Source organism: Malaclemys terrapin, chromosome 5 (assembly GCF_027887155.1).
Source record: "Malaclemys terrapin pileata isolate rMalTer1 chromosome 5, rMalTer1.hap1, whole genome shotgun sequence".
Lineage (NCBI taxonomy): Eukaryota > Metazoa > Chordata > Testudines > Emydidae > Malaclemys > Malaclemys terrapin.
This window is the reverse complement of record NC_071509.1, coordinates 119,127,822-119,154,485: the sequence shown is the minus strand read 5'-3', so window position 1 is coordinate 119,154,485 and position 26,664 is coordinate 119,127,822. Positions and strand designations below refer to the sequence as shown.

Below are 26,664 nucleotides of genomic sequence, written 5' to 3'. Positions count from 1 at the left end.
CTATTCATTTTTTTGTTGTTGCTCTTGGGAAGAGGGTGACTCTGACAAAGGCAGCACGGTATCACGCTGACACATCTGCAGCAACTTGGACCACAAAGCATCAAGTGAGATGAAACCACAAAGCCAGAAACATGGTAACCGTCCAAGTGGAGCTTTTTCATTAGAGATGGCCCTGAACCAAAACCCTTTATCTGAGCCTCTCCCCCCAACCCCCTCTTCTGGAGCTTCAGTAGGATTTGGATCTGAATCAGTATTTTGCTGTTTGGGCCCATACTATATTTATTAATCTCCATGTGCATAATACTTTGAGTTATAACAATCTCATCTTCTATGTGTCAGTTACATTTTAGCTTTTAACTCTCATGGTAACAACAACTCTCAATAAGGTTGGCTCACAAGCCAGCTGTTACAAAAGCCATGTGTTGGGCTCCCTTTCACAGGAGGCCAGTATAACTGTAGAAGAATGATAAACACATTATGAAAAGGTAGGGGCTCTAACTCTTGCCAGTTGCTAATGGCTCCAGACAAAACCAGAGCAAAGGATCAGCATGATATATCATTCTAGCTGCCCCACCTTTCCTCCAGTCATACCCCCTATACTAGCAGCAGATGGGGGAGACACAGAAACAACTATACCATTTCTGCATCACCAAAGAATCCCAGCCCGCTTGCACGAGGGTGATACTGCAGGAACACAGGATAGTGGGCTAGATGGACCATTGGTCTGACCCAGTATGGCCACTTATATTTCTTATGATCTGCCCGCAGCCGGCTACACCAACTCTGTGGCTTCAATATACCTGAGAATTTGGCCCAATATTTCACTGTTAATCTTCTGTATAACAGTAAACATTTAAAATAATAACAATGCCCCTGTTGTTCTTGAAAATCACCTTGATTTTCATCAAATCATATTACCTGTTGCTTCATTCTGACAGAAACAGATTCAAGAAACAACCCCCCAAAACATGACATTGATTACATTTAGCAAAGTGCACACTTATTTTTTTTTCTCCAGCCTGGTGTCAACCTGTTATCCTAGGTTATGTGAGGAAGGATATTACTCGTAAGGCAGAAGACTACTGTGCTTGTGTTTTCTCAAACTCCAGTATCAGCCAGCCAGCAAAAAAGTAACAGACTCCTGACATCAGGTTGAAAAAAAAAGGTGGAAAGAAAAACACTGCATACCACAAAAATCTCTGCCACACTGCCTAAAAAACTCTATCAGGGGAATGGTTTTGAAAGTACACATACTCCTGTCTACGTCTCTCTGTCACACACACAACTACATAGTTGGCAAAGTGAGGTAGGAATGGATTAAATGATTTTACAGACAGGAACATGAACAGCTGTTAGATTCAACAGCTCTAGGAACAATCTACTTTATGAATTATGAATTTCAATATTACTAACGGTTTGCTTCAAACTAACTAAAACATGAAATTTACATTAAAGATAAGTCTGTCATTCTCACCCACCTTTACTAAAGTATCTAGCACAGTGCAAAATTCTTCCCCTCGGACGTGCATTGGACACATATCAGAAAATAATTTGATCTTCATTCACTTACCATCTGGCATACATCTAACAATGTCTCGTCTTGCTTTGATTTAAAAATATCTAATTCCTAGCCTTGGGAAACATGCTGATGCAACAATTTAAAACACTGTATAAATTACCAGCAGTCACAACAATCTACCAAAGATTATGGCAGCATTTTTAGCAACTTTATATTCCACCTTTCTCTTTTACAATATTTAAGGCTGTAACCTTACAAAATTCAGTTTTAGGCCTACTCTACACTAGAATATTAGGTCTGTTGAACTACATCAGTCAGGGATGTGAAAAATCACACCCCTGAATGGCATAGCTAAATGACCTAAGTCCCCATGTAGACAGTGCTAGGTCTACAGAAGAATTCTTCCTTTGTCTTACCTACCATCTCTCAGAGAGGTGGGTTACCTGTCCCACTGAGAGAATCCCTCCCGTCAGAGTAAGTAATGTTTACACTGTAGCGGTACAGTCGGGCAGATGTGCTGATGTAGAGTTTTAAGCAGACCATAGTCATACAACATTTTTCCAATTTACACTTTCTAATATTCCAGTCTTTCACCATAAAATATTTCTCCAAAGTTCTTCATAGGGGAGCTTAAAGCTAAGTTTTATCCCCTTAAAGCAGAGTTTCACAATATGAGACTTTTTTATAAACCTCTCTCGCAGGAAATAAGGAAGGGATTTCAAAGCTACTGGGATGGTGAATAGCAACTACAGTCTAGTCTGAATTCTATCTGATAATTCCTGTCTTTATTTCAACATAAAGTCAGACCACATAATATACTTATTCCACTTTGGGCACATTGAGCAATGTCAGTCAATATTAATTAAACACACAGAAACACTATCGTGACCACCAGACTGCTCTCAGAACCTTTAAAACAAAGAGTTCATTTTGTTACTCCAGTTTCCAAAAATAACCTCTCATCTTGGGTAAATTTAGAATTTCAAGGGAAAGCGGAGAGGGTTTCAAAGAATCTTATTAAAATGCTATTCTTATTTTAAAAAGGCCAGCCATTTTTATTTGCACAAAAACAAGCAGGGATGCAGCCCTGGGGCAAACACATACACAACCTTTGCTTAATTGACAGGGAAGTAGTAATGGAAAATTTTCACTGGTTAGTAGATTTCACTTTGTGGAATTTACTTTTGCAAAAGGTTAATCCCGTAAGTGTTCAGGGGAGGCAGACGTCAAGCTCCTATACATGCTGCTGCATACAATTCAGAGCTTTTATAGCTAAGTGTGGAAAGGTCAGGAGAGTCCATCAAATTAGCATTTCTGCTGGAAAACCCAAATGAACAACAACTGGTGTGAGAGATCCTCCCTTCAGAATCCAGTGGAGTGGGACAAAAGAGCCTGATCTTAGAGAAAAAAATGTAAAGCACCTTTATACAAGAGGTTCTTAAATGTTTCCATATTGTGACTCCATGTGACTCGGTGTCTTTTCTTCCAACTAGCCATTAAGAAAAGTACAGGGGAGTCGCATCTTACGTGGGGGTTAGGTTCTGAAGTCAGCGTGTAAGGCCGAAAATCGCGTATAGTCAAACGGTCATTGGGTGGAATGGCAGGCGTAATCGCCCGCACTACAGGTACAGTATTTAAATTGTTATTTTTCTTTTTTTCTTTTTTTTGCCGAGCGTGTATAGTTAAAATCGTGTAAGTTAAATGCGCCTAGGTTGCGACTCCACTGTAAGTTGTGAACACATACTTTATGCAATATAGTTAGGGTACTCTGGATAGATGAAGGCGGAGAAAACAGTTTGAGATGGGTGTTATACTAATTCAGGAGTAGCAGTGGTGGGTTCACTGCCATATGCTTAGTGTCAGAGCCGTTAATAAGGTATTTTTGAACCACTTCCATTACCTAGCTAAGGTTGGAATTGTGCAAAATTATATTATATATATATATATCACTGCTAGCAAAACCAGCAAGCAGAAAAGGACAATCACATTACAAAATATTAGGCAAAAAATGAAGGGGATTTTAAGTATGACGTAGAGACCAGCCCTGACATCAAGAAATGTATTTAGCTGAATTCGACCCTGGGGGCATACAAGATGGCATGTGTCTAGGATGATGCCTTTCAAAGAGATTAGTTTAGATTGACACCCCTGATCTGGATATCTCTAAAGACAGAGTAGTCTGGCACTATTAACTCAAAAACTGCTCTGCTACTGACACAGAGATGATCCTACATGGTTTGCTGGAAAAGTGTGGGGTTGACATGCAGTGCAGATGTAACCCAGAGATCATGACAATGCTGAAGGGGAAGCAGGTGTCAGTTGCTAAAGCTTCCTTGCCGAATGGTCTAGTGTGTCCCCAATTTTTGTGCAAAGTGGGAGGCAGCTAAGCCACTGGCTACCAAAGCAGCTACGCAGGGTATATTCCATATTGAATTTCTACAAGGTAAAAACATTAAAATCTCTGCTAATCATCAATCATTGTCACAACCTAGCCCCAGGAACTTTCATCTTCAACTTTGCTTTTTCAATTGATGCTTCCTACAGCTTTGAGAACCACCACTGGGTGTAGAGGATATAAGTGCAACCATTCCTTTCAGGCTATTGTCTGGTGATCGTTCCATAATAACCCAAGAAGCAAGCTGTTGAATTTTTCTCCTTGGATTAGGGTGACCAGATGTCCCGATAAAATCGGAACTGTCCCGATATTTAACCCTTTCTCCCACGTGCCGATCAACGTACAATCGGGACGCCATTTGTCCCAAAATTCAGGTAAGGAAGCAAGCAGGAGGGAGGCACTGACTGGACTGGAGCACCCACAGGGAAAAATTGCAGCCAAGCTCCCCCTTCCTCGCCTCCTTCTCCCCCCGCTCCCCCCCCCAGCGCGCCACGTCCCCGCTCCTCCCCCCCTTCAGCACTTCCCGCCACCTAACAGCTGTTTGGTGACGCTTAGCGCTTTCCAGGAGGGAGGGGGGAGGAGCAGGTATGCGGCGTGCTCAGGGGAGGAGGCGGAGAAGAGGCAGAGCAGGAGTGGGGACTTGGGGGAAGGGAGTGGAATGGGGGCGGTGCAGGGGTGAGAAGAGACAGGGGGCAGGCGAGCATCCACCCCGCAGAGGGGAAGTTGGTACTGTACAGGTGAGAGGCGGGCGAGTGAGTGGACGGAGAGGCGAGCGGTGGGTGGGGGACTGAGGAGGGACACAGCAAGTCAGCGGCAGGCTGCAGAACGAGGAAGGGCGCGATGGGGGGGGCCGAGCGGGGAGGGGGCGGGATCTGGGGCACAGTGGGGGAGGAGCCTGGGAGGAGCGGGGGTTGACTGTGGGTGGGACTGATGGCACCCCAATATGTCCCGATATTTTAGTGTGGTGATCTGGTCACCCTACCTTGGATAAAAAGGTTGACAACTGAAATATAGAACTATGACAAGGAGGTGTCACAAATAAAACTTCCAGTATTTCATAACTTGTCTTCTGAGAGACCATCACTGTGAATCCCAGCTCTTTTCTTGCATTATATCACTAGCTTTTTTCCTCCAAGCTATATTTCAAAATGCCCTCAAGTACCACCATATTTCAGTAAGTCGTTCTTCCCACTATATATTTCTCATAAATTGCACCTTGTCCTCTAATTCATCTACTGCAGCTCATTCTTTTTAAACCTGAGCATCCCTGCTCTGTTTCTCCTGCACTAAAATACCTTTCATAGCAAGCTCATGTTTAACCCCCACCCCCCAGTGTTTATGATGTATTTGACACACAGCTCGGGAGTTTTGCAATTTTTCATCCATGTGTATCTCATCTCTGGCACTAGCATTTAACATTCAAGCCTATTTTTGGAGGCTCTCCTCAAGAAAAAGCTTGATTTTTGTCCTGACAAATGTCTTGCTCGTTGAAGGAATTTTTGAATTTGAATTCTGATTCTAAGAATGTTGCTAACTGGTCTTCTGAAAAACATCACAATATCTCTGTGCCACTTGATGCTGTGCTATTGGAAATCAATGGCAGCCCATCTGTCCACTCATCTCTGCTGATTCAGCTGGAGCAAGATCAGATCCACCGTAACAAATCTCAAATAGTAACTAATAAAACTTCTTCAAAGGAAAGCTGTTTCCTCTCCAGTTAGTTTTCTGTATCAATTATTTTAAACATTCTGAATAATAAAAAGGACTATTCTATTTCCTCAAATAACTTTTTTCCTCCCCGCTTTGGGTTGGTCTGGCATAATTCTCTGTGTTCTGCCTTACCACCACGGTAAAATCAAATAATAATATTAGCATTTATCCCTCAAGGACTTTACAAGTGTGGATAAACATTATTGTGCCCACTTTCGGAGATGGGAAACTCTGGTGCAGAAAGGTTACGTGATTTACTCAACACCATACGGTGAGTGAATGGCAGAGCAAGAAATAGAACAAAGTTCTCTTGTCTGCCGGTTAAATGCCTTATAATCATCTACTGAACATAAACTGGACTGAGCAAAGCACGGATTAATATACTCAAAGGAACAATCTTGCACTGATCTAACTGACTTAAGTTTCTCCTGTCTGTAGTGTCTAATGAGCAATTCTATATCACCAATAACCAAACTTTAGTTGCAATTTAAAATAAAACAATGGGAGCATAAAACTATTGACTGGTGCAGGGAAAATAGATCGCCAGCAATGGAGAAAGCAGTAACACATTTTTGGCACATATTAATGCTTTTAATCATTTGCCTGTGAGACAGATGACAAGACAAAAAAACACCCTTATTTGTTCATTTTTATTGTATATTGTCGCCAAAGTGACATTGGAATGAAGTATGGTAGTTAAGCCAATGATGCTATCAACTGAATGCTTACCATAAGTACTGTAATTCTATGCCACTGATTTGTAATGGCTATTGCTAAAATGTAACACAATTCAAACACAAATTTAACTCATTTCTGTTACAATTCTGATGCTATTGCCTATGGATACAGTAAGAGTTCAGGATAAGGCTTTAAGAAATAAAACAAAAAACCTTCTAAAATGGAATGGTCAAAAACTCTCAGGTAAATCAGACAAGTGAAAAATAAACCATCAAACTCTGTGCTAGTTCCAAACGGAGGACTTCTTTAATCTCCTAATTGTTTTTTTTTTTGTCTGTGTGCGTGTGTGTGTGTGGGGAGGGCATAGTACTGTTGACCTACAACACCCACAAACAAGATTGTTTGGCTGAAAGAACTCCAGCTTGATGTTCTTGGCCAATCAAAAAAGTTGTAAAACCATTTTTGATCAAACAAATAAGTGTGTTTTGTGCATCTTTAACAAAAGCAAAGAAAATGAAGGGCTAGGTTCACAAAAGGAGGAGTTGGTGGTGGCAGCAATAGATTAAGTGTCTTGTCTAAGGTAACAGGGAAGTCTGTGGCTGAGCTGGGAATGGCTGAACTGCAAAAAGATATGCTCTAATTCAATCACAAGTTATTGGTCTTGATACAAGTATTAGTGGGTAAAGTTCTATGCCCTATTGTGCAGGAAGTCAAACTAGATGATCACAATGGTCCCTTCTGGCTTTAAACTTTATGAATGCATGAACCCAGCTCTACTACCCCCCTCCCCCACTTACAACCCAGATGCGGGCCCTAACCACTAAAACCATTAAGGAAATACATCTTTCCATTAAGTCTTCCAAGGTCTGGTGTCACAGGAATTACCTATGGGAGTCTTCCGAACTGAAAGTTAAATGAACAAATACAGAGAGTGAGGGGAAGGGAAGGGAGCTACTCACCCTGCCAAAGCAAGCTGCAATGATATCAGCACATTTGGTCATATTGTTACTCAGTGTGCGTGTGCTGATGCAGAGCTAGATGAGCCAAATCAGCTGGGAGGAAGAATTTCATCAGAAAAACGTGAATGATAATTGAAAATTTTTTAAGAACCCCTTACTAAACACCCACAAAGCCACAATTCTACAACTGAAGAAGAAGGCCGTGCTGATCGAAAAACCATGCTGGTTAAGAGGGGAAATGAAACCAGTGATAATAAACAAACAGAAGAAAGGGGACGTTGATAGTGATGAATATGAATAAGTTATGAATTGTAGAAAATTGATATGGGAAACAAAGGGGCACAAGGAGAAATCTACAGCCAGCAGAGTTAATAAGAGTATTAAGAAAGAGTTTTAAAATACATTAGGAACAAAAAGAAGCCCCCAAATGGTATTGGTTCATTACTAGATGAAAATGGTACACCTCTACTCCGATATACCGCGACCCAATATAACACAAATTCAGATATAACACGGTAAAGCAGGGCTCCAGGGGGCGGGGCTGCGCACTCCGGTAGATCAAAGCAAGTTCAATATAATGCGGTTTCACCTATAAAGCGGTAAGATTTTTTGGCTCCCGAGGACAGCGTTATATCGGGGTAGAGGTGTAGTTATCAATAATAATGCAGAAAAGTGATCAATATTCCTGTTCTGTATTTGGGAATAAAACAGATGGTTATAGTCTCAACATATGGTGATAACGCTCTTTTCATTCCACTAGTGTCTCTGGAGGATGTAAAACAGAATCTACTAAAGTCAGACACTTTAAAATCAACTGGCATCCAAGAGTTTTTTAACAGAGCTGGCTGAGGAGCTCACTGAACTGTTAATGTTGATTTTCAATAAAGCTTGGAGCATGGAGAAGTTCCAGAAGAGCAGAAGAAAGCGAATGTTGTGCCAATTTTTAAAAATGACCCAGATAATTACAGGCCTGTCAGCCTGACATCGATCCCAGGCAAGATAATGGAACAAATGATACTGGACTCGATTAATAAACAATTAAAGGAGGGCAATGCAATTATCACAAATCAACATGGAAAACAGATCCCATCAAACTAACTTGATTTTTTTTTATGAGATTACAAGTCTGGTTGATAAAGGTGAAAGTGTTGACCTATATACCTACACATCTGTAAGGCACTGACTTAGTACCTCATGACATTCTGATTAAAAAAACTAGAATGATGTAGAATTAACATGCCACACATTCAATGGATTATATACTGGCTAACTGATAGGTATCAAAATGTAATTTTAAATGGGGTATAGTCATCGAGTGGGTAAGTTTCCAAAGGGGTCACTCAGGGGTCGGTACTTGACCCCATGCTATTTAACATTCTTTTCAATGACTTGGAAGAAAACAAAATCATCACCGATAAAATTGGCAGATGACACAATAATTGGGGGGAATGGTAAATAATGAAGAGGGGAGGTCACTGATTCAGAGCGATCTGGATCTCTTGTTAATCTGGGTGCAAGCAAACAATATGCATTTTAATATGGCTAAATGTAAATGTTTATATCTCAGAACAAAGAATGTACACCATATTTATTGGATGGAGGGCTCAGAGCTCTATCCTGGGAAGCAGGGACTCTGAAAAAGACTTGGGGGTCCTGGTAGATGATCACCTGAACATGAGCTCCCAATGTGATGCTGTGGCCAAAAGAGCAAATGCAATCCTGGGATGCTTACACAGGGGAATCTCAGGTTGCCATAGAGAAGTTATTTTATTTTATATTTGGCACTGGTGCAACCGCTGCTGGAATGCTGTGTCTAGTTTTGGAGCCATCAATTAAAAAAGGGTGTTGATAAATTGGAGCGGATTCAATGAAGAGCCACAAGAATGATTAAAGGATTAGACCACCTTGTGACGGGTTAGATCACAGAAACCCCCTTGGGAGCTGCCACCAGACGTGCCAAGACTACCCCTGCTCCTGTTTTCCCTGCCAGCTCAGGACTCCAGCACCCTGTCTTGCTGAGCCAGCCACTCCCGTCTGGCTCCAGACACAGATCCAGGGTCTGAATCACCTGTCCCAAAGCTGCAAGTTTACCTGAAACCAGCTCACAGTAGTGCGCTTGTCTTTAGCACTCAGATGCCCAACTCCCAATGGGGTCTAAACCCAGATAAATCCGTTTTACCCTGCATAAAGTTTATGCAGGGCAAACTCATAAATTGTTCGCCCTCTATAACACTGATAGAGAGATATGCACAGTTGTTTGCTCCCCCAGGTATTAATACATACTCTGAGTGAATTACTAAATAGAAAGTGATTTTATTAAATACAGACAGTAGGATTTAAGTGGTTCAAAGTAGTAACAGACAGAACAAAGTAAGTCACCAAGCAAAATAAAATAAAATGCGCAAATCTATGCCTAATCAAACTAAATACAGATAATCTCACCCTCAGAGATGCTTCAGTAAGTTTTTCTCAGACTGGACATCTTCCAGGCCTGGGCACAATCCTTTCCCCTGGTACAGCTCTTGTTGCAGCTCAGGTGGTAGCTAGGGGATTCTTCATGATGGCTCCTCTCACTCTCTGTTCTCTTCCCCCCTTTATATATCTTTTGCATAAGGCGGGAACTCTTTGTCTCTCTGGGTTTCCACCCCCCCTCACTGGAAAAGCACCAGGTTAAAGATGGATTCCAGTTCAGGTGACATGATTACATGTCACTGCAAGACTTCATTACTCACTTGCCAGCACACACATATACAGGAAGACTCACAGGTAAATACAGCCATCTGCAGACAATGGGAGTCATCAAGATTCCAAACCATCATTAATGGTCCACACTTTACACAATTACAATAGGCCCTCAGAGTTACATTTTATATTTCTAGTTTTAGATACAAGAGTGGTACATTTATACAAATCAGATGATCATACTCAGTAGATTATAAGCTTTGTAATGATACCTTACAAGAGACCTTTTGCATGAAGCATATCCCAGTTACGTTACATTCACTTATTACCGTATTTTCTCTAAAACCATCTCAGTTACATTATATTGACTTATTATCAAGTTTTTATAAAACCATATAGACTGCACAACGTCACACCCTGTCTTATAGTGATAGACTGAAGGAGCTCAATCTATTTAGCTTAACAAAGATCAGGTTAAGGGGTGACTTGATTACAGTCTATAAGTATCTACATAGGGAACAAATATTTAACAATGTGCTCATCAGTCTATCAGAGAAAGGTATAATGTGAGCCAATGGTTGGAAGCTGAAGCTAAACAAATTCAGACTGGAAATAAGGTGTACATTTTTGACAGTGAGAGTAATTGGAACAATTTACCAAGGGTTGTGGTGGATTCTCCATCTGTGATAATTTTTAAATCAAGATTGAATGTTTTTTGTAAAAGATTTTCTCTAGGAATTATTTGGGAGAAGTTCTCTGGCCTGTGTTATACTAGATGATCACAAAGATCTCTTCCAGCCTTGGAATCTTGTGGCTTAACTACTTTCCAGTTTTCTATATAAGCAAACTGCCTGGCTAGCAACAAGATTCAAGACATAACTTGGGTCAAATGATTCTTAGAGCTAGCCAGGTAATCATTAACTATAAATATGAGCAAAATTCTACCCCCCTTTATTCAGTTTCATTTATACCTGAGGTTTGAGACAATACACAGTGTACCAGCCACAGCTATAAATTACCAGACAGTTCTTTATAAGCAATCACATTTATTCTTAAGTTAAAAGCTTAACAGAGAAAACATCTTAAAAACTATAACAGAACCTATATGCATGCTCATAAGTTTACCAGAGATCACCCCCTCACTCCAACAAGCACTCCGGTTGGTGATTAGTCCCTCAAACTCCACACAGGGGTTTTTCCTGTGGTCATAAGTTCATCACAGCCTCATCTCAGAACCAACACCCAACCCTTACAGGGCCTCAGTGGGCCAAAAACCTTCCAACTCCATCCCTAAGAACTAGGGTCCACTTGGAGCAGAGGCCCTGTCCATTTGCTGGATCAGAAAGAAGGCCCTAAGTTAGGTATAACTCAGGCTATATAAAAAAAAAATCCTCTCTTTGTCCCAAGACAATCCAGCTTGAATCAGGATCTGTTAGCTTCTCTGCTGGAGGTGTTACAACCTGAGTGAATTTGCCTAACCACGCCACTCCTCCGCCCACTGTTCTTAGTTCCTGAAATGCTGTGGTCTCCTCAATAGTACACGAACATTGTGTTTTTAATACAATGAACTCCTAATATACTTAATTCAATAAGGTTTGTCCAGGATATTGTCATATCTACGACAGTCAATTCACCCCATGCTGCTCTTCAAAAACTGCCAGAGCAGGAGAACAGCTAGGTAACCATTAGTGGCTTGGACATCACATCCTTCCTCGGGGGAACTGCGCACTGGAAAACCTGAGAGATACATGATGGAGGAATCGCCTGCTTATCTTATTATGGTTTGACAGAGAACATTGTCGTGTCCCTCACAGTCCTTGTTTACTCATGTATTCCATAATCCATTAACATTACTAATTTACTAATTACTGTTACTAAATCTGAATTATGGCTATAGAATGGTGTGCACCGATATGATGGAATATTGACTCTGGTACTTACATGGTGGGGCTCCTCTGACTGTGATGGAGTGGATGGCAAAGGGGATATGGAAATGAAACACTTCACTGCTGTCTCTTCTATCTTGCCTGGTGACTAAAATGATATACAGGAGATCAATGCTGCCTAAACTGCACTGGGGCACTGAACAGTTGAACTGTACTCCAAAGATTGCATTGACTGCTTAAGCTAGGGTTTTCCAAGGAGAATCCCACAGCATCTCACATCACCCCTCTTCAAAAGCTCCTCTGCACGTTCTTATAGTGTGTTTGTTTCTATCCTGCTCTCACTGATTGCCTCCTGCACTCTAAAACTACACACAGCATACGTCTGTTTCAGTGTATTTTGGGGGGCAGGGCACATTGACCCCCTGGGTGCTTCTTTGTGCTATACATGATGACTGGACCATTAGTGTGATATTCCAATCAACTATCACAACTTTCTGAGTTGAAAAACTGTGCAAATACACATCACTGGGTTTATTTGTTTCCCCCAAAATGCCAGCACAGTGATCTGAACAGCACAGGATCAGTGTCAGTAACAGCCAAGAGTGGAATGTGTTTTGTTACAGAACTCTGAGCTGTCCAAGTCCAGGGAGCTGTAATATTTCATAAACCTGAAGGAGGAGGAAGTGGGGGGAGGAGGGAGAGAAAAATCAATCTATGACCCAATTTCAGGACAGTGGATTTCACTCTTAACTCTCCTTGAATTTTTTTTTTAAATGTTCTTTGGTGGTTCGGTTCACACTCAATACATCACAGCTCTTCTGCTTCTGAAAGGCTAAATAAAATATATATTGCATTAGAAAAGTCACTCCTATTAATGACACACCTCCTGTGAGTAGACATTTAAATGTCTGTTCCAGCTTTTGACCATGAGGCTCCTCAATTATTTTAGTCATTTTTTGTCCAACATTTCCAGGCTATCTCCACTGTAAACAGCATTAGTTTTCACCTCTAAAGGCTGAAGTGTTATGCATCCATCAAGCAACCATTCTGTCATTTACACAAGGGCAGGGCTCACAGTGACAAGGGATGTAGGAAGTAGAATAAATGAAAGCAAAAATGAACTGTATCTTTCCACTATTAACATGATAGCATCAGCAACTGCCCTAAAGAGGTATCAACATTCAAAATCCACTACTCAATATGTTTTGCACTTTTAGAGAGAACATTTTTGTTTACACTCCATTTACTATTGGAAAGTTAAGATTTTCTGATTAAAGTTCCAGCTTGCTAGCAATGCAAATATTCCATGGGAGACAAAATGAACACTTTAGAACAGGGGTCGGCAACCTTTCAGAAGTGGTGTGCCAAGTCTTCATTTATTCACTCTAATTTAAGGTTTTGCATGCCAGTAATACATTTTAATGTTTTTAGGTCTCTTTCCATAAGTCTATAATATATAGCTAAACTATTGTTGTATGTAAAGTAAATAAGGTTTTTAAAATGTTTAAGAAGCTTCATTTAAAATTAAATTAAAATGCAGAGCCCCCCCAGACCGGTGACCAGGACCCGAGCAGTGTGAGTGCCACTGAGAATCACCTCGCGTGCCGCCTTTGGCACGCGTGCCGTAGGTTGCCTACCCCTGCTTTAGAAGTTAGAGCAGAATGTAAATAGGGAAGCTGGAAGTACTGTCAGATGTTGTTAGCATCTTTCATTTGAAGTTTCTGGACGCGATATTAAGCAGCAAAGATAAATGAGCATTACCAGTATTAATCCTAAAACACAAGGTTTTTGTTTTAATGAACATTACTTGTCATTCGTGGCTGCCTCGGCTTTCCTGACTGATCTTTATAAAGTGTTAACTCTATCACTGACAGAGATCTTTCCTGTCCACAAATCTAGGCTTTTCCAATTTTGCTCCCAGTTGAGATCAAATTTTATCCTGTTTCTAGAAGAGCTAGCAAGTGTGATTGTGTGTGTGTACTGGAAGATAATTCACAAAACTGAGACTACTTAGACTGATCCCTAGACCCATATAAACCCATTTGTGCAAAGAAAAAATCACCCCCCATCCTGACCTTCACCAAAAACTCAAGCCAAACAAATATACGGCTCTTTTGCAGATAGCAAATATTAAGAAAATTAAGTGTTCTCCATCTGATTTTCACACACCTGGACACTTGCTTGAAGCATTGTACTGGATCTCTTAAGAGAAAGCCTATTCTACCGAGGCTTCCAACCCAATTCTGAACACCTAAGTGTCTCGAAGAGAGTTTGGAGAAGCATCCAAAAAGTTAGCTGCTGTTCATACTACATAGCCATATAAGAACAAAATCTCAGTGATACAAACAAGCAAACAGAATTAAGTAATGTACACCTTGAAAAGTGATATATTCTAAAAAGAAACCCCAAGAACCTGGATATATGAAGATAATGTCAGTGTACCATACTTTGGTTTGGTGCCTTTGACAATAAACAAATACCCTTGTGTAGAATCTTATCATGCTTCATGTTCCAGGAACTTGAAAGGAAAGCCCTGGTCACCTTTAACTTTGACCCCTACCTGAGCCACATGTTCTTGGGAGCCTTAAAATTAACTTTAAATTTTCAAAAGTGCTCAGCTCTGAAATTGGGGGGCAAGTTTTCAAATGATAGTTAAGGCACCTAAATAATGCTCAGGTTTTCAAAAGTGCTCTACACACAGAAACTGCCATTGTGAGCCGCATGGCCAGATTTCCAGAATTGCTTAGCATTCCAATGCACTGGTCACTGATTGGGATGAGTAAACAGGAGCTGGAAATCTGGTCACTTATTGGGATGTGTAAGGAAGGGGAAACTTAGTTTGAGTTGACAGGAAGACACATTAGGATGTGGAACAGTCACCCAACGAAAGATGAGGAAGCCCCCTTGTTTGGGACTCTTAAACTAGGAAGGATGAAGAACTAGAAACATACTTCAGTGATTAGGGAAACAGCCCTGAACTCAGGAGATTCAGGTTAAATTCCCTGCTCTTTCACAAGCTTGTGAGTAATATTGGGCAAGTCACTTATGCTCTGTGAGGATAATGGTGGCACTGCCCTACCTCACAGAGGTACTGTGAGGATAAATCATTTCCAGATACTGAGAATCTCAGATACTTTGGTAAGAGAGCTATACAAGTATCTTAGGAACATAAATAGCCTTGCATTTGGAGTATTTGGGACTGGTAAATCCATGTCTACCTCACATTCAATCAAGACAGGCCAATCAGGTCCCAGGCCCAGAAGGGGTCACAAAACTTTTCTGCTTCAATTTTTTATTGCTCCTTCTCACCCGAGTAGAAGGTTTTTCTCCCCAGTACCCTCCTCCTCTTTCTCTGACCCAAAAGTGGCTTAAGGACATGTTTATGATTATTTGGATTGCAACAGTACCCAGAGCAGAGCCGTAACTAGGGATTTTTGCGCCCGAGGCAAGGGACAGGGGCAGCACGTCCAGCTCTTTGGCGAGAATTCAGTGGCAGGTCCCTCAGTCCCTCTTGGAGGGAAGGACTTGCCGCCGAATTGCCACCGAAGGAGAGACTTTCTACGTCCCTCACCTTCCGCGCCCGAGGCAGGTGCCTCACTTGCCTGACCCAGAGGACCTAAACAAGATTTGGTCCCCGTTGTGTAGGGTGCCATTCAAGCACATAGCAGGACACGCTTCCAGCCCCAAAGAGCTTGTACATTTTAATTCAGCCTTAATATTTTCCTGTACCGAGGAGTTATTTTTCTCTTCAGGGCATATATAACCATGGAATCAATCAGTGATCAAATCGCCAAGTGAAAAAGACAGCGAGAGTCCTCAGCACAGTGATACCACAATATGCTAGAATTTTTAGAATATAAAGATAAGCCAAATTCCCGACCAGAGAAAAGAGGAGTGGGGAAGGGGAAAGGAAGCGGAAGCTATGGTCATGCTATAGCATCTCCAAATTAAAAAATGACAACAGAACACCTTGCTCTTCTCTCCAGAATAACCTCTCATTGCATAACAGTACTCCCTCTACTTTCTGATTAGAGACAATAGCAGAGATGTAAACAGTTTAATTAGGAATGGACAAGTGTGTTCTTGGAGGTTATAATATACCTTGCTCCTTTTACACATGGATTAGCACCAAGAATTCAAAACATTCAAGGTAACAGGTGGATGAATCATTTGATCTTGGCATTTCTAATTAACCTTTACCTTGCCTTGCTACTCTTCAGAAGTGTCTTGAGTATTCTGTGTGCATACAATTCTCATTACACACACCCTGTTTGCCACAGCAGACAAGATCTTTGGACCAGTAAGTCCTGTACTCTGTCTCTGGCAGTGACCTATACCTTATAGTTCAAAGAAAGTGAAAAATCCTCAATTAATGCCTCTAGGCCAAAATTTTCAGGTTTGGGTGAAGCTTCATATTAAGCATCAAAAGGCCAGATTGTGACACCATTACATTGCATGCTGCTCTGCAAGTAGTCCCATTGAGTGAGTACCAATGATTCTATCTAGCTCTAAATAAACTGATTACTATAAGGGAGCTTCAAGTGCTCAGCATCTCTGAAAAAAAATCACACTGCTTTCTTTCTTTCTTTCTTTCTTTCTTTCATTTTGGTCTGGTGCACAAATATGAATTTATGTGATTAACTTTAGCCACCCAAATATAAAACTTACTACAGTAACCAGCTGTGCAATACTAAACATCAGACTGAAGGTAGAAAAATTTCTCTCTGACCCCTGTCATCAGCTTGCAGCCTGATGTATGAGATTTGAGTTCACCCATCATACTCCACATAAAAGGCAATAAAATTAGCCAAATTTGTTAACAATCCAGACACATTGACTTGACTCATTATCCTGAGATGGTTAATTCTACAGGTTGATTTCATGCTGCGTGGAGCAGCATATCCTTTTATTTGTTCTACATTTATTCAACATTAGTTTGACTAAGCAACTCCTTACTCCTAGTACTATGGGATGGAGTTAAGTGACAGAAAGGGGCTGTTCAATTTTTAATAGACCTTTAATAATTTAAGAGTTTTAAACTCTTCTACTATTTTCCTCCTCTTTTCAGGAGAAATCACTATTTTTTTAAATTATTCAACATATGTAAATCCCATCATACCTCTAAACTATGGAGTAGCAGGTTAGCCAGTTCAGGTCATATAATAATCTATTTATAATTTATATTGTAAAAATAAAGACATTCAGTCATTGGGATGAAATTCACCAATCAGAATGTTAGGCAATTTTACATTCTGCAGGAGCTGTCTGTTGAGATAAATCATCTGAATCAATTTGTGAATGAGATATTCCTGTTAATTTTAGTATCTGACCAGTTTTTTAAAACCAGTCTAATCATCATTCAAAAATCTAGCATATATGACCAGTCAAATGTCCAACCTATAACCCTATTCCTGTCATCTTTGCTACACTCCTATGAACCTTGCCAAAGACATGTTACATACACTAGAAATAAGCATAAGAATATATACACTTACTAGGAATGAGGTGAGAAATTGATTATTAAAACTATCCTTTCTGCTCTTGACCGTCAAATAAAGCATATTCAACTAGAATTGAAAAACCTGACCTCAGGAGCTCAGATATTACAATAATGAATATAGTGTAAGAATCCACACACAAGAGAACAGATTGAAGAGAATATAATTACATACCTATGTAGTTTCTCTACATTATTGCAGTAATTTTAATGTACTGCTAGACAGATAAACATCTTACATTACTGCATATAATTGAAGTTCACAATTTCTTCTTCTCCATTTCTGTTTTCTAAAGAGTAATAACAAAGTGGCATTTTTAAAATAGGAGGGGAAATGTGCTGAAAAGTTATTTTATATGCAGTAAAGGAGATGCCATCCTGCAAGCTCTCTCTCCCCTCTGCAAGGAATTCACAATCCATTACACAATACTAAGAAAAACTGCTAAGAACTCTAAAGCCCTTTTTAGGCTACCAGTAGTATTTTGAATGAGTAAAAGTTATGTCACCTAAACCCAGTCACTATTCAAGAGCACAGTGACTTACTGCAGAGTGTAGGTTGTTAGTTATCTTATTTCATCTTTAAAACGTTACTTTAAAAAATGTCACAACTAAATCTTGATACAGCATCAAGTCTTGCCTCTGGACAAGAATGCAGAAACGATTTAAAAAAAATCGACATAGCTTGTTTCTGTGATAGTCAATATCATAAATAGATGTTGACAGAACCAGATATTAAAGGGAATAATGACCACCGCAACAGCTGGAAATGTGCTTGTTAAGCAAATATCAAATAAATCTAAAGCTTTGAGCTCTCACCTTGCACAAAAGCTCTCACCTTGCACAAACACACACTTCCAGAAGAGTCAGTAACAATGTAGGCACTTCCAGTGTGCTAGCTAGAGCAGCTGCTGCTGTTGTGAACTGCTTACAGCACAGCCAGCCCTGTCGCTTTTCTCACTATCTGTTTGTTCTCTGCAGTTTCTCCCATGACTCCATCACCCAGGAATGGCGACTACCTCTCTCCTTAGCATCGGTAGTGCACTGGCTGCTATTGAACTCAGGTAACAAAATGACGAGTCAAACAAGGTCAGCGCAATGTGAGCTGAGACAAAGTACGGGAGACAAAGAGACCCTAAACAAGGGTTACTGAGCTGTGTAAATCACAGCTGAGACAATGGGAGGTCAGAAGAGCTGTGAATCTGAGAATCACAACATTGAACAGAGCCAATCAGCTTACCCGGGAACCCTTCTTTAGGCAATAAACAAACACACAAAAAGAACCACCTTGGTGTTTGCCAGTACCAACACCCCAAACGCTCTATTCTGATAATATCCTCCTCAGCCTAACTGTAGGTCAGAGGGGGGTTATTTTCTTTCACAAGTTAATAATATTAGCAGAAAGGAATAGATCACAGCATAGCTTACAGACAGCAAAAAAAAATCCCACAAATAAATATATTACACTAACTTTAACAAGATTTCTCTACTACTATTCTCCCCCTCCGCCCCGCACTACTGCCCTTTGGTATTTTGCCTCAGTTCCTGTGAGGATCTCATAGAAGGATACCGAGAAGAGATTACATGATTTAATAGCCGATGGTCAGAGCAGGAATTTATGGAATGACATCTCTAAGGACCTGATCTGATAGTAGAGAACGTGCTCAAATTTTCATGCTCTGTCTCAAACTGACTGACTTATTTCTTGTGCTAACTGTGGATTATAGCAAGATAGTTTTTATTAAAATACCTGATCTTGGTTAGCTCTCCTTCCCCAACTGGAAATCTTTAGTATTACTTAAAGCTGTTTTCTCTGGTCTTCTTGCCCTTGTGGGTGGACTCCTCGTAATCACAAAACAGCAGCTCCCTGGGCTTCACAACATGTAGTTTGTTGATGGGAACTAAAAATAGTGTTGAATGTTTAGTGAAGCACTTGCCTTAGTGACCCTCATGCCAGTTACCATGTGTCCGGGGATTCTCTGAGTTCATTGTCAGTAAGCAACATAGACTAATATTAAATGTAGCTCAGACCTTCAGGGAGAAAAAGAATTCTTTATTAAGCTCATAAAAGTTTTGAAAGAGAGACCAGTGAGTAAATCCTGACCTTGAAAACTAAAAAGGACAGGGTGAATTTGTTTTGAGAATTTGCCCTGGGAAAAAGTTGCTTAAACTGTTATGATCAGGCAAGGCACTCAGTAAAAAATTGTGCTGTAGCAGTCAATAGATCTTTTCCCTCTGTGTGTCTTCAGAACAGACTCACAAAGATTTTTTATATTAGTTTGAACACCTGTTTCCCCTACAGAGGCAACACTTCTGTGGGAATGTGAGCTGGATTCTGTTCTAGCTGATATATCAACAGGTTTGTTAATAGCCGGTTCCAACCTGCAGGGCCACGCACAAGAGTTGTGAAAGAGAAGCACTAAGTCACCTATACGACTGCTCAGCATGGTAGTTTGTAGAGCTGGATGATAAGTGCAGAAAAATGTCTGCAGGAATTTTTTTGCCAAAAATGTTTCACTGAAATTGATTTTCTTTGAGAATTTTTGACCACTATAAACTGGTTGAAAAACAGGAAAAATGCCAATGAAAATACCGAAATTAAAAAATTTTCCTTGTAGTTTTGAAAGTACTAGCTTTAGTACTTTGTAACTTGTGAAGCAGTAAAGTGAACTGCTGCAGCTGAAGGGAGCAGACACTGCAGGCCATAGGAGTCCAACAAGAACACTGATCATTGCGTCTTGGAAAGAACCTCTGAAGACAATGGGTTTGTATAGGGAGAATTCCAAGCTTAATTTTACCAGCAGAATATTTAGTATTGGTGGGGGGGGAGGGGGCGGAGTACAGAAAAAATCCAGCTCGACTCTCAAGAGTAAATTTAGAGGTGATGTTTAAAGTTAACATATATTCGATTCCTTCACACATTCTCACTAGATTCTCTTGGACTTGGTGTAACATACAAGTCCAGGAGTGGGAAGATGTAAGTTAGTGTGGGAGGTGGCTTAAGGGTATTTTTGTTAATTTATTAATTTATTATCTTATATCCTTCTTCTAGTTGCTTTTTTGCAACACTAAGAAAGCTACACCAATTTAGCTTGTCTAAAAGTCAGCTAAGCTCGGTGAGCCAAACTCAGAAGTAGAAGGCTAGTCATTGGTAAGTGGATGTGAGTTTATAAAAATACGTATCAATGAGTCCAAGTTGTTATAACATATTCATTGGAAGGAAGAGGGAGAAGGTCATTTATATTACTCCAAATTAGGCTGCCTTTACACTCACTCAGACCCACCTTTGAATCTGGAATGCATGTCGTTGGGGGGGGGGGCGAAGAGGGGGAGGCAGATTTGCAGCACTGGTTGTTAGGGAAAGCATCTCTTCTCTTAAATTGAGCAAACCTGATTTGGAGTTCTTGAGCCAAAACAATGTGGAACCCTTTGATGCCATTTTCAGAAGGTCACTTTTCAGACTAGGTCTTGTGAGGTCCATCAGGTCATAAAAACAGGCCTGCACAGCTGGCAGCCAGCAGAAACCTCCATGCTGCCTCCCAGTGGCAGATGTCACCAGCTTGCACTCCACTTTCCATGACCTGTTGTGAATGCAGACTAGGGGAAGTTCTGCTTCAAGGAGTGTAACAGGTAGCAGCCTCATGAATCCTGATTGGCTCCCTGCACTCTATCCACCCAGGTTCCAGAAGTATCCAGGCAACAGCGTGAATCTCCTGTAGCTTCCATGACCATTCCTGCTCCCTGGTCTTGAACTCCTGGCTTTAACCTTGGCTTGATTCTGACCTGGCCTCCTGACCCAGACTTTGGTACCAACCCCAGCCTGGAACTTGACTACAAAGTCTTCTGCTCCTCTGAGCCTCAAGTTTGATCCTACTCTGACTCTTAGTCCCAACTGCCCTTGTCAGAATCCTGACAGATCTACAGTTTAAAGAATTAAGTGAGATGCAAAATTTTATTTTAAAAAAGTTAAGACTGGGGAACAGACTGATAAGCTAAGGTAGTGCCAGGAATCTAGGAAGAGAATGGAAAGAATTTTTAAATCATTACCTTGCTTTATTTACTTTCACACAATCACAGCAGTTTAGTAATGGAAAAGACCTAGGAAATCATGTAATCCATTCTGCTGCTAATGGAAGGTCGTTCCCTTCAATTTATTATCTAGTGTTTTGTTTGTCCAGTCTAGTTTCAGTTCTATGTATTTGTTTTGCAAAAGTAATATTTTATCATCTTCCTCCTTGGCAATGAATCCTACAAACCTCTACTACTCCTTCCCACTACTCAAAAACACACTGAAAAGCAGTACATCCAAATCTATATCTAAGGACGTGTCTGGAAGATAGTTTTCTCCTTTGCTATTCAACTCTCTGGCTATTATTTAGAGGAAGACAGCATTAAGAGAATGCCAAGTTCTTTCCGCTAATTTATTAGGAGAGCGGTTGAGCCTATATTCAGTATCACGCAGCCATCTGTTTCTGCGGTCGTACATGAGAAAACCACTAGTTGATGCTAATTAGGAAGTACTTTAAAAAGACATTTCCAGAGCCACCTGCACCCAGAAAAATAAATATGAATTTTCCCCTTCCTCCCCTGCTGCCTCTATTCTGATGGCCCAATCCTGCTTTATTGAAAGCAACGGGAATTTTGCCATTAACTTCTATAGGAGCTGAAACTGGCCCTAAGGCACACCCTTTTAAATGTAGATTGAGGGAATATTCCAGGTTTCTTATTTTAAAAGACTCCCATCTTCCATTACCCTGCCAGAGAAGTAATAAGAAAGCTACAAGCCCTCGGCATCAGATGAGCCAGCTCCTTGCAGCTGCTTCTACAGGAATAAGTAATATAAGTAGCACTATGAATATTCAGCAGACAGCCAATGCCTGAGGAGTCAGATGATGGATTGAACTTGATGGTAAAAGAGTGGAAATGCAAGACAATTTTGGCCAAGGTTTTTAAAATGTTAATTATTGAAATCATAACAATATTGTGGCTGCCTGCAGACAGCTGAACAGAATTAAAACAGAATTAGGGAACCTTCAGTGAAAACAGTGATGCTCAGCCTATTTCTCTCCCCCTCTGAGAAAATCTGTTCTGAAGTTCCATCTAAACCTCTCAGAATATTATCACCACATTTAATTAAGGAGGAGTATAGAGTTAATCTGTTCAGCAGCCAATACTGAAGTAAGTAGCATATGGTCAAGCCAAACACTCAGTCCCTGGACCCAATCCTGCTCCCACTGAAGCAAATGGCAGTTTTGCAACTAACCACAGCAATGTAAAGTCTCATCCAGAGATTACAGCTTAATTTCTTCCTTTCAGTGATGCCAATTGGAGTGGATGTGGGGAAGTGAATGCCCCCTCCCCCCCCCCCCAAGTTTTAGCACTTCCTCAAAGTTCCACAGGCTGCCAAGTTCCATAGGTATGTTGGAGCTACCTAATCTAACACTGTTTTGTATCATGTGAACTCAATACAAAGCAAGACAGATCCTATGAACTCTTCCTTTACTTCCCTCTTTTATAAATGGATAGCGTGTTGATTTCCAAAATATGTAAGGGTAGGTTTGAAACTCGGCCCCTTGGTGTTGTGTGGTCTGGTGTAGGATTCATCATTAGAAGTCACTGGTAGGGTAGTCACCAAAGCCCAAATCCTCTCCCTAGTGCACTGCCTAAGTAAACACAGCTCAGTGCTGGGGAAAACTACAGGAGTAAGGAGAGAAAAGCCCGCCTGCTGAGTGGCGTTGGAGATGGATTGGTCATGTGCTTCGGATGGAAACTGATTCCATCAGCAGAGTAGCAGATGGACACCTGAAGCCAAGTGAAAATGAGGCCACCCAAAAACAACATGGCAAAGAGCTGTGGAAGCTGAGCTAAAAAACCTGGGGCACAGCTGGGGAAACATTGAAAGACTTGCCAGAAACAGACAGGAGTGGAGGAGCTTTGTCACTGTCCTAAACACCAGAGGCGTAATAGGAACATGATGATGATGATGATGAGCGACGTAGCTGGATCGACCTTACATTTTAGTGTGGACCTGGCCTAAGTAATGTTACCTTAGTATTTCCTATGTTTCTTGAGTATTCCCTGCAGGAAGGATAAGGAAATGAAGGGAATGTTGCAAATACTGAAGTAGACTGATTTATGAGTCAAAACTGGCAAAAACTTGAGTAATCCCACTGTATAAAAGTACAAAAAAAGGTGTCAAAAATAAATCTATACTCTGAATGCTGAGTCAGATGACCCTAAAGAAACTGATGAGTGGCACCAGCACTTGTAAACTATTCAACATCTATTTAGACATCATGAGCTTGATTCTGCACTGGCTCGCATCTTGTGTGAAGTGTAATATGTTCACATCGGCTCTTTGGGACCAGGACGGTTTTTTGTTATATGTTTGCACAGCTCTTTGCACAATGAAGTTCCGGTCTATGATTAGGGCTTCTCAGCGCTACAACAATACAAGTTAATAATAATAATGATCTCATCAGTATGTATGAGTGGACAGATCAGCTTTGGTTTTCTTTGATCAAAATACGTAAATAGCTACACAAGGTGCAACATATTGAAGAATCAGCCCTCATGATTACTACTATTCAGTAAAAATACCTTCTTTTTTGAAGCTAATCATTTTATAGCTCTTCCATTCTCCCTTATACATTTGCTATTTTTACATGCATGCCATATTCAGAGGGATCATCTGGAAACAGTGTTTGTTTCATCTGTCCCAGTGTTGACCAAGATACTGTTGTTACATTCCTGAAGTCTTGGCTGTACATCATAACCATGGCCGCTTCAGCAGGGAACAGCTGTGTAAGAGGACAAGGAAAAGGGGAAGGAGGAAACAGGGAGAGAGTACGTGCTGCATATTTTGTTGTCAGTCGGGCTTGTGGATCTCTAGGCTGCTGATACAGAGACACCTCCTTGGCCCACAGTAACCAGATGTTTGAAACCTTAATGGTAAAAAGACCTTTGTCAATCAGACAGACAAGCCAGGAAACAAATCACACAATTTGATTATGTAAAAGTGAGGTGTCAGGCCTTCAGAGAATTTTTTTGCCCAATAATTCTCTCAGGGCTTGGCTAGACTTGCAAGTTATAGCGCATATAAGGAGCCCCGGGCGCACTAGCTCACTCCCCATCCACACTGGCAAGACAGGTAGAGCGTTCTGGCTTCATGGCTAGAGCACTCCTGGTACTCCACCTCAACGAGTAGAATAATGTTTGATGCGCCCCTGCTGGAGCACCCCAGCATCAGTGTGAACGAGGTGTTGCATTACTGCACTCTGATCAGCCTCCGGAAACATCCCATAATCCCCTTAAGTCAAGTGGCCACTCTTGTCATTGTTATGGATATGCCCTTTGAAAGCTCTTTTTGACAGCTAACTGCTTATCTGCTCCGAGACAAAGCAACCATTACTCTGGAATTACTGAGAGAGGGAGGCGGGGGGGGGAGGTCTGCTGCTGTCTGCACTTACAAGACAGCATGCGGAATGCTCTCAGCCCCCCAAAAACCCACTCTCTCTCCCCCCACATACACACAACACACTCCCTGTCACACTCCACCCCCTCCCCATCTGAAAAGCATGTTGCAGCCACTTGCATGCTGGAATAGCTACCACAATGCACTGCTCTCTGTGACCGTTGCAAGAGCTGGTAATGTGGCCACGCCAGTATGCTGTCAGCTGTCAGTGTGGACAGACTACAGCTCTTTCCCTACTGCGCTCTCCAAAGGCTGGTTTAACTCAAAGCGCTTTACATCTGCAAGTGTAGCAATGCCCTCATTTATAAATCAGGAGTAATTCCATTAAAAGTCAATAGAGTTACGCAGCTATAAAACTGGTGTAAAAAAGAGGAAAATCAGATAATTTGTGTTCAAAGACTGGATGGAGTTTTGCAGCCTCAGGAAGCCACATGCATCAAGATTTTGGTCACTATTCACTCTGTCACCAGACTGTTTGGAAAGTCAGGACCAAACGCTTATACATGGCCATCAGCTGAAAACACCTTTCAGGAAGCATTCTGCAGAAGATGTGTGGGTCAGAGGACCTGGGCTTTCTGCCCTAACTATAGCCTGGTAGGTGATTGACACTCCAGCTATGCCCTGCTTGCCTTGCTTTTAGTATTACTTCAAGGAGAATGACCTTGCTTTTTGTGTGTCTCATGCAAGACTCAAAATGGGGGCTCTCGAATGACTGAGTTTTAACATTCTGGCTGTATCTGTGTATTAAAGATGCATTACAAACCCATTTTCATATGTTCATCATTTCTTGAAGATTCACTTTTGGGTCTGAAACTTTGCATTTGGATTCCATTCCGAGGTGAATTTTTTAGACAAATCTGAGCAAAAATCCTTACATTTTATTCATATTATTGAGTTTGGAGCATTAGGTAAAAACAAAACAGTTTTTCTCTATTATCCACAATTCTTTAGTCATGCTTGTTCCAAAACAACTGACATTTGCAATGGTCAAGTTTGCAGTGTAAATGATTTTTTAATGGGGAGTAATTTGTCTAGCGATAGTGAAATAAAAAAAGAAAAAATATTATGACTGGTGAAAAGTACCTTCTGAGCATGTCCAAGAGCTTCGGCCAAGGGCCTTCTTGCAGAATCTAACAAAGCCCGCCCTCCGTAGATCCTAAGATGGCAGATATGAGATACTTTGCCCCCCTGTCAGGCCTAGGGACTGCTGCTGGCAATATTTGCCTGATGGACATTAAGATGAGACTGAAGATAATTGAGTCCATTGTTTAAAAAATATCATGTAATTTAGGGTCTCTGCAATTTTTGTTCCATTATAAACATTTAAAATACAATAACATCACTAGGCCTGATTCTCCTTTCATGTCCAAAACAGGAGTAATTTCATGACTTTATACCAGTGTGAGAAAAGATCCCAGATCTCAAGGGTCATACAGAAACATAAATTTGGGTCAGGATTTGGTTTTGGAAAGAGATCTGGTTCCAGGTTCCTAGCAGAGATGGATCTGGACCAAGACCTATCTTGAACATCCCCAAACTTTGGGATGATTCAGGTCTGGATTCAAACTTTGTCATCTGGATCCTTCTCTAGTTTCCATGAGACTAGAATACATTTTACAAAGAAAAGAGCTGTCTGCATAATTCTCAGAAAGCAATTAAAATGTACAACATGACTACAAATGTTATGGGATACTCCTGTAGGAAAATAAACCATTCTTTTGAGTCCTTTCTCATGTAATAACTGTGCAACATGCACTCAATTATAATATAAAAAATCTAGTTGGTGGAATAAAGCTGACCAAGTATAGTCTTTAACTGTAAACTAAACGTAAAGTACTTGAAGACAAAAAGTCAGAAGGTCAGATTC

The 26,664-nt window shown here is 40.9% G+C and overlaps 1 protein-coding gene across 9 annotated transcripts in view; it reads right to left on the bottom strand.

Annotated features, from left to right (window-relative positions):
* ARHGAP24 (Rho GTPase activating protein 24) overlaps positions 1–26,664 on the bottom strand; it is a 337,655-nt gene that overhangs the window by 101,727 nt on the left and 209,264 nt on the right. Inside the window, exon 1 of one of the 9 annotated variants that reach the window (XM_054030219.1) lies at positions 19,074–19,137. The exons of 6 other annotated variants lie outside the window; for them this stretch is intronic. The gene's annotated coding sequence lies outside the window, so the exon portion shown is untranslated. Of the gene's footprint in view, positions 1–18,142; positions 18,196–19,073; positions 19,138–26,664 lie in introns of those variants that run through there. 2 more of the 9 variants (XM_054030218.1, XM_054030221.1) reach the window with 2 other exon arrangements.